Consider the following 9,191-nt stretch of genomic DNA (forward strand, 5'->3'; position numbering starts at 1 on the left):
GTATTGAATTCAACTGTGCTCGCATGTGTAAGAGAGTCGGTGAGAAGAAAGAGTACACATGCGTCTGTACCGTCAAGTCGTTTCAACTTTCTTGCTTTGCTTTTGGCATTTTCGTTGCTTCCCATTTAAAGAACCAAAAACTTGAATTCAACAGAATTGAAACGTGTAAAAGCAAATAGAAAACACAAAAGAGAATGAGCGAGAATTGCTTTCAAGTACTTGAACCATGTAAATCGGGTAATACTTACAAGTGAAAAAAGAATCAGATGTTTTCCCGAAATGCCTCACAGCTGAGATCACCTGATTCTTTGTGCTACAGGGTTACAGTCAATATATATAAAAAAAAACTTTAAACGGACTCTGACAAAACCAGCATGAAAAGTTCTATTAAGTTTAGGAGTCATTGACCAAAATGCTTTAATCAGCCCTATTCTTCATTTCGACTCGAATCGAAATTTTCTCCTTTTTTATATTTTTATTGAGCTTTATACCACGATTTTTTATTAGGAAAAATTGAAAAAGCAAAAAAGTCTAAGCGGTAGAAGTTATAGCAGCTATTTCGGAGATCACCACATCTCTCCATCAGACTTCTTTTTTCTAGACTTCAGCAGGGATCGAACCTGCGTAATCGATGTTCAAAGTCAGAAGCGTTAACCACTGAGCTATGTACATCCCGTAAACTCTTGTTACTAATTCATTTTCCTTATTCAACCATTTGCTTATTTGCTTTTTTGTAAAGTTTCAGGCAGGCTCTTCCTAAACTATGTATTTGTCAATGTTATTGTGGCTTATTAACATTTTATTTTTTAATATTTTTATTGAGCTGTATACCGCGCTTGTTTATTAGGAAAAATTGAAAAAGCAACAAAGTCTAAGCGGTAGAAGTTATAGCAGCTATTTCGGAGATCACCACATCTCTTCTTCAGTCTTGTTTTGTTTAGACTTCAGCAGGGATCGAACCTGCGTAATCGATGTTCAAAGTCAGAAGCGTTTACCACTGAGCTATGTAACTCTTGTTGCTAATTCATTTTCCTTATTCAACCAACTACTATCAAGTGCAGCTGATTTAATATATTCAGCCCTATTCTGCATTTCGATTACGTTCCCGCATTCCGCTCCGCTGGAATCGAACTAAGGTATTCTGCGGTACGATCGAAACGAAAGAAGAGGAAGAGAGAAAACATCTTTCGAAATCAGCTGTTTGCCTAGGAATGTGTGAAATCGAAACAAAACAAAGAAATATTTGCCACCAAACTGTAGCAGCATATGAAGTTAAAGTTTGTAAATATTTTAAAATAACTAAATCTACCTAGCATCACCGTAATTTAAAAATAAAATTTAAGTGGATACATAATTATAAGAATGAAATCCATAGCCGCGGCGTTATTGCTTGAAGAGAAGAACGAGTCCCAGATTGCTGATGCAGAAGTTGAAAGGCGGAGATTTAGGCACATGTTTGATCTTTTTCAGATGAGTGAAGATTCATAAGGAGTGCAATGGGGTATAGTCATTGCGCCGGGTATGCAGATACAGTTGCATGGCTATACTCAATCCCGACTCTTGCGTCCTCGTTCGCGCACTCTGGGCAACGTGAGCAACCCATGTGCGAGATGCGGTAACCAATCCGAGTGGAGCCTTGGGTCACGGCAGAAAGAGAGGGAGCTTCGGTGGGGCCACTCTGACTTATTCGGTTTAAGGGCTCACTGAAGTCTGCAGCGTCTGTTCACCAGTAGGTGCGGCTGCAAGCGGGTGTCTGCTTGGAGCATGCGGCTCGCTATATAAACGTGTATTTGGTTGCGAAACCACCCCCGTCCCAGCAATGGGTTGTGCGCTGGGCTTGGGACCCGCCACGTAAAAACCACTTCCAGTGAAGAAGCAAGGCAAAGCCTCGGATGAGACCCCCCCTTATGATGACGACCACGGCAAATGTTTAAAGGACTACGATTTGAGGGCATGCACTTGGAATGTCCGGACCCTTAATGGGGAAGGTGCCTCTGCCCGGCTGGTTGATGTCCTCGTAAGGACAAAAGCTGACATTACCGCCATCCAAGAAATGCGTTGGACGGGGCAAGGCAAACAATGTCTGGGACCTTGCGACGTCTACTACAGCTGTCATGTAAAGGAGCGCAAATTCGGAGTTGGATTTGTGGTGGGAGAGAGACTCCGTCGCCGAGTACTGTCGTTCACCCCGGTGGACGAGCGTCTAGCCACAATCCGCATCAAAGCGAGATTCTTCAACATCTCGCTCATCTGCGCCCATGCCCCGACGGAAGAGAAGGATGAGGCATCCAAGGATCTCTTCTATGAGCGCTTGGAGCGCACGTACGAGCGCTGCCCCCGTCATGATATCAAAATCGTGCTTGGCGACTTCAATGCCAGGGTGGGCAAAGAAGGGATCTTTGGAACCACCGTCGGAAAATTCAGCCTCCACGACGAAACGTCCGACAACGGATTGAGGCTGATCGACTTCGCCGGGGCCCGAAACATGGTAGTATGCAGTACTAGGTTCAAGCATAAAAAGATCCATCAAGCTACCTGGCTGTCTCCGGATCGAAAAACGAGAAACCAAATCGATCATGTTGTGATAGGCGGAAGGCACGCTTCCAGTGTTTTAGACGTACGCACACTCCGAGGCCCAAACATCGACTCGGACCACTATCTTGTTGCAGCCACCGCCTCTGTGCAGCAAAAAATGTGCGCCCAAATATGCAAGGAAAGCTTAACGTCGAAAAGCTGCAATCACAACAGACAGCCAGCGCTTTCGCTACTCGACTCTCACACCTGCTCTCAGAGAGCACTCTTCAACAAACCGACATATGCGAGCAGTGGAACCACATTTCCCGCTCATTAAGTACCGCCGCCGAAGAAGTAGTCGGATTTCAGCGAGCCCGAAAGAACAACTGGTACGATGAGGAGTGTCAGGAAGCTGCAGAGAAAAAAGATGCCGCCTACAGGGCCACGCTGCGATCGGGCGCAACGCGCGCTATGTCGGACCGCTATAGGGATCTGAAGAGGGAAGCGAGACGTATTTGCCGCAACAAGAAGAGAGAGGCAGAAATACGTGAGTGCGAAGAGCTTGAATGCCCGAAAATTTTACCAGAGAGTTAGGCGACTTACGGAAGGTTTAAAGACCGGGGCGCACTCCTGTAAGAACAATAATGGCGACCTAGTACCTGATGTCCAGAGCGTACTTAAATTATGGAGGGAACACTTTTCCGCCCTACTAAATGGTAGCAGCACGGAAAGTTGTGGAGAAGAAGAACCCGAGCCCGCAGTCGATGATGACGGTGTCGACGTTCCACCGCCTGACTATGACGGGGTAAGTATAGCAATAACGCGGCTGAAAAACAACAAAGCCGCTGGAGCTGATAGCCTGCCAGCTGAGCTATTCAAGTACGGCGGCGAGGAGTTGATAAGGTGCATGCATCAACTCTTGTGCAGAATGGTGACCCCGCCATTCGCGCCAACTACCGCGGGATCAGCCTTCTAAGCATAGGTTACAAGGTCTTATCGATCGTATTGTGTAAAAGACTGAAGCCCACCGTCAATGAACTGATTGGGCCTTATCAGTGTGGCTTTAGACCTGGCAAATCCACCATAGACCAGGTATTCACAATACGCCAAATCTTGGAAAAGACCCGCGAGAAAAGGATCGACACTCACCACCTATTTGTCGACTTTAAAGCCGCTTTTGCCAGCACTAAAAGGAGTTGCCTATACGCCGCTATGTCTGAATTTGGCATCCCCTCAAAACTAATACGGCTGTGTAAAATGACGTTGAGAAATACCACCAGCTCCGTCAGAATTGGAAAAGACCTCTCCGAGCCGTTCGCCACAAAACGGGGTTTCAGACAGGGCGACTCCCTTTCATGTGACTTCTTTAATCTGATGTTGGAGAAGATAATAAGAGCTGCAGAACTGAACCGCTCAGGAACAATTTACTACAAGAGCGTGCAATTGCTGGCTTATGCCGATGACATCGACATCATCGGTAACAAAAACCGCGAAGTCTGTTCTGCCTTTTCCAAGTTGGATAGGGAAGCAAATCGCATGGGTCTGGTGGTAAACGAGGACAAGACGAAGTATCTCCTGTCATCAAATAAACAGTCAGCACATTCGCGCCTTGAAACCCACGTCACTGTTGACAGTTACAATTTCGAGAAATTAGAGAATTTCGTTTACTCGGGAACCAGCATTAACACCGATAATAATGTCAGGATTGAAATCCAACGCAGAATCACTCTTGCCAACAAGTGCTATTTTGTACTGAGTAGGCAATTCAAGTAAAGTCCTCTCTCGACGTACGAAAACCACGCTCTATAAGTCACTCATCATGCCCGTGATGGTATATGGCGCAGAAGCATGGACAATGACAACATCCGATGAGGCGGCTCTTGGGGTGTTTGAGGGAAAGATTTTGCGGGAGATTTACGGTCCTTTACGAGTTGGCGACGGCGAGTACCGCAGACGATGGAACGATGAGCTGTATGAGCTTTACAACGATATGGACATAGTGCAGCGAATTAAAATACAGCGGCTCCGCTGGCTTGGTCATGTCGTTCGAATGGACACCGACGCTCCAGCTCTGAAAGTATTCAACTCGGAACCCGCTGGTGGTAGCAGAGGAAGAGGGAGGCCCCCACTGCGATGGAAAGATCAGGTGGAGAAGGACTTGGCTTCACTTGGCGTTTCCAATTGGCGTCAGTTGGCACAGAGGAGAAACGACTGGCGTGCTTTGCTGAAGTCGGCCAAAACAGCGCCAAAAAAGAAGAAGAAGAGTCATAAGGAATTCATCTTGAACTGTATTACTCATCGCTTCAGTCAGTCAGTGAAATTATAAACGTTGTTTGAGCACTCAACAAAATTTGCATTTACTACAGAGTGGAAGATTTGAACGCAAATGAATCCCATTTTGAAAGCCGTCAGGAGGAGGGGAAGAACAAAGCTTATCTTTCCATAGCAAATCGAATTCGAGACATACGCACCTCTTTTTAAAAAGTTAGTAAAAACGAGTGCAATAATAAAAGCATCTTTTTTATGTAACTTCACATTTTATGTATGTATGTATCTATGTGCATACATCTATTAATTTTATATAAAAAGAATAAATTGCATTCAGTGCATTTCACAGTCTTAATAATAGATAATGTAAACAAAAACGCCTGGACTTCCACTTTAAAAACGTCGCGCAACATCCCTTTTGGTTGCCATTATTTGAGCCAATTTTTCGTATTGCCCGTATTACCGCTCGCGAAAATACAGAAATCGAGAAAATTCATTTATGATGACTTTTACAATCATGCACAGTATATTTTACTTAAATTTTTTATAACATTTTATTATTTAAACCCACGAAAATAACAATTGAAACGTTCTCCGTCAACAAATTTGCAACTTAGAAAAACGGAACTACGATCGAAATATAGAATAGGTATAATTGTAAATTTCGAAGATTGATCGAAAGGAAACGGAACGCAGAATACCAAAGTTGCCAAACGGAGAAAATTTCGATTCGAGTCGAAATGCAGAATAGGGCTGATTTAATTGGGGGAGATTACGATAACCGGGGCGACAAATTTTGACTTTGCAATTCGAAAGCTGGGCTTCTCCGCTTTTCAAATATACCCACTTTTAGTCGGCGCCTTCTACTTTTCAAGATATTTAGTGTTGAAAGTTTTTTTTTATGTTTTTTTTATATTAATATCTTATGAACTTCATAACCGATTAAGAAAAGTAATGTGTCAAAATAAAGATAATTAATTTATCTCTCAGTTCATTTATCTAATTAGTATTATTTTCCATATCTTAAAGCTCAAAATATTAAAAAACTTAAAAATTTCATAATTTCTTTCATAAAAAGACCTTTTTTGAAAAAATTACGCAGTTAATGCTAAAGAAATGTACATTACTTAGAAAGTACAAGTTATTACCCTTAGGGTCGGTTACTCAATGTCTGGTTAACACTAATCTCCGGTTAAACATTGTTATCGACGTATTCGACTCCAATCATATAACAGGGAGTCGGTAACGTCGATAACGATGTTTAACCAGAGATTAGTGTTAACCAGAGTTTGAGTAACCGGCCCTTAATGTGGTATAAATATTTTATTATGATCTGCTTTTGAGGCTTAAGAATTAAGTGAAAATAAAAAATTTGAATGCATTTACAAGCAAGTGACAATCTTACATTTACTGTAGTTTATTCACATAAACTGCTCTTCTCCGGAAACGCAGAAAGGGGAATTCTAGTTAGTGAGGGTTATAAACCATAAGCGCGGCCGTAGGCCGCCTATGCAGAAAGGTGTTCTCTGTAAAAGGTGTTCAGCCCCTTCTCTTTCGCAACACAAAAAAAAACATTCTACTTAGTGAGGGTTATAATCCCTAAGTGCGGCCGAAGGTCGCCTACGCAGAAAGGTGTTCTCTGCAAAAGGTGTTCAGCCCCTTTTCTTTCGCAACACAGAAAGGAGAACTCTACTTAGTGAGGGTTATAATCCCTAAGTGCCGCCGAAGGCCGCCTACGCAGAAAGATGTTCTCTGCAAAAGGTGTTCAGCCCCTTTTTCTTTCGCAACATAGAAAGGAGAATTCAAAATTTGGCGTCCGGTTATGGTAATCGTACCTTTAATTGCAATTGATAACCAGCTGTTGGAAAAGATAAGCAGAACTTAAGTCGCCAATATTCGCGACTTAAATCGAACTTAATTTGCACTTAAGCTTTAGTGAAAAATGGAGTTGGTGAAACGCAAAATCTTAGGCTAGGCTTAAGTTCAACTTAAAAATGCATTGTGGTACCGGCCCAGAATTTTCCCAATGGAGACCGCATATTGCTCTTGCGGACTTGCAATAGTTGTCAGAGCTTTTATCTTGATAAATATTGCCAGCAATTCGGTATATTACCAGCAGTTTGGTACTTTGACAGCTGCGCGATAACTTCGTGGCGGAAACATTATTGATATTTTAATACGAGAGCAAAAATTGAGCTGTTTTCCACTAAAATATTTGTTATTATGTGCTTGGGTGTGAAATAGCATATTTTTAAAATTTTGTAAGTGATTAGCGTGAGAATGATTTTATCAAAATAAAAAATGCCCACGCACAAATATTGCCTTTGATAAAATTTATATCAGGCAATAAAAATTACAGTTGGTAGGCGAAAACTTTTGCCTGTGGAGATGGGCCGTTAGAGAAAACTGTTTTTCTCATGTTTATCTCAACTTACAGTCCAAAGTTAGAGATAATTTGGAGAATGATGTTGGATATCAACTTGAGAACTACGAATTTCTCCATGGTTGCAGAATTATTTTTTTGGTGTTTGTTCGGTAGCGTAGTTCTAAGAGGGTGCTCGCACGAGGCGATTTTACAGGCAACAGAAGATGAATGAGAAGTTGAAAGTGAAAAATTGCCATCCCTATTCAGACGGGGCGATTTTCAATTCAGTACGAATTTGTTTACATTGTTGAAAATGAATTTATATAGGAATATTGTATCAATTGGCGTAAATTTAGCGTAATTGGTGTAATTTTATCAAGCCACTCACCTGCACTCGCCAGAATACAATTTCCAAATGGTTGTATGTATACAGAATGTAAACAAACACAGGGTTGCAAGGAAAAAAAGTTCAACGAGCTCCTCAAAGTTGGCTGGCGACCAACTTTGTTGAAAGCGTTGTTGGCTTCCAACTAAAAGTTGCCTGAAAAATCGCCCCGTGCGAACACCCTTTAGGGCCGGTTGTTCAATGTCTGGTTATCACTACTTGCCGGTTAAACATCATTATCGACGTTTTCGTCACCATGCTTATAACATGTGATCGATAAAGCAGTCGTTGCATTTAACCGGAGCTTCTACCTCCGATTTCTGCAAATCAGACATTGAACAACCGGCCCTTAAAATACTAATCCCTGTTTAATAACAATATATTTTTGGAATCTCTGGAAAATTCTCTATTATATACGAATATTCGCTTTATCGAATGCTTTCATAAAATTTTTGATTTTTGCAACGTTTTTGCGGAAGAGGCGCCATTGCGCAGCGGGAGATTGCGAGAATGGTCGACAGATGACATTAGGGCCGGTTGTTCAATGTCTGATTAGCACAAATCAGAGGTAGAAGCTCCGGTTAAATACAAGGACTGCTTTATCGATAACATGTTATATGCATGATGTCGAAGATGTCGATAATGATGTTTAACCGGCAAGTAGTGATAACCAGACATTGAACAACCGGCCCTAAGGGCCGGTTTCTCTATCTCCGGTTAACACTAATCCCCCGTTAAACATCGTTACCGACCTTATCTACTCCCTGTTATATGCATGGAGTTAGAACGTCGATAACAATGTTTAACCGGGGAGTTAGTGTTAACCAGAGATGGAGAAACCGGCCCTTAGAGTTGCAGTTGTAAACCAGAAAGCTCATATGTGACACGTAAAGTTAAAAGGGACCTACGGTCAGAAAAAATCGGTTTTCACTTTTTCATCGACTCTTATGGTAAACGGGCCACTCTTTCCAATGCAATAAACCGCAGCTTTCTAGCTGCATTAGTTTTTTCTCAATTTCACTTCAAAGTTATGTACTTTCACAAAAAAAAGTATAAAAAAATCAAATCTGACAACTATTCTTAAATTAATCAAATTCGCTTGAAACTCGTTACTCGGGGGTTTTCGAACATCGGATTCGTAATCACTGACCTCGTTTTCGGTGTCAACGACAATTTTGAGTTTCACATGAATCCGAACAAATTTTAAATTTTTCCGCCATATTGGATCCGCCATTTTGAATTTGTAAAAACGAACATTGGATACGTAGTCAGCGACACCAAAAACCCCCGGGTAACGAGTTTCAAGCGATTCCGGTAAATTTTTAAGAAAAGTCATCCGCCATATTGCATCCGCCATTTGAATTTTGGAACTAACATCGGATTCGTAATCAGTAACGAGTTTCAATCCATTAAAACGTTCAGAAGCATCAAAATCAACTTGGTAAACTTCAAAGTCGTTTTTCTCGAAATCTTTTTTTTCTGAGCGTAGGTCCCTTTTAACTTTACGTGTCACATATCGAATCTCTCACAACACTTATACGATGTGCGAGTTTAATGCTGATTTCCTGGGACTGGATTCTGTAACAGTCAGAAAATGTTGTGTACACCGAGTGAAACACACAACCAAAAACTCACCGAATAAAACGCTGTGAGTTTTTC

The sequence above is a fragment of the Rhagoletis pomonella genome, unplaced genomic scaffold, assembly GCF_013731165.1.
Source record: "Rhagoletis pomonella isolate Grant_MI unplaced genomic scaffold, Rhpom_1.0 Rhpom_scaffold_00022, whole genome shotgun sequence".
NCBI lineage: Eukaryota > Metazoa > Arthropoda > Insecta > Diptera > Tephritidae > Rhagoletis > Rhagoletis pomonella.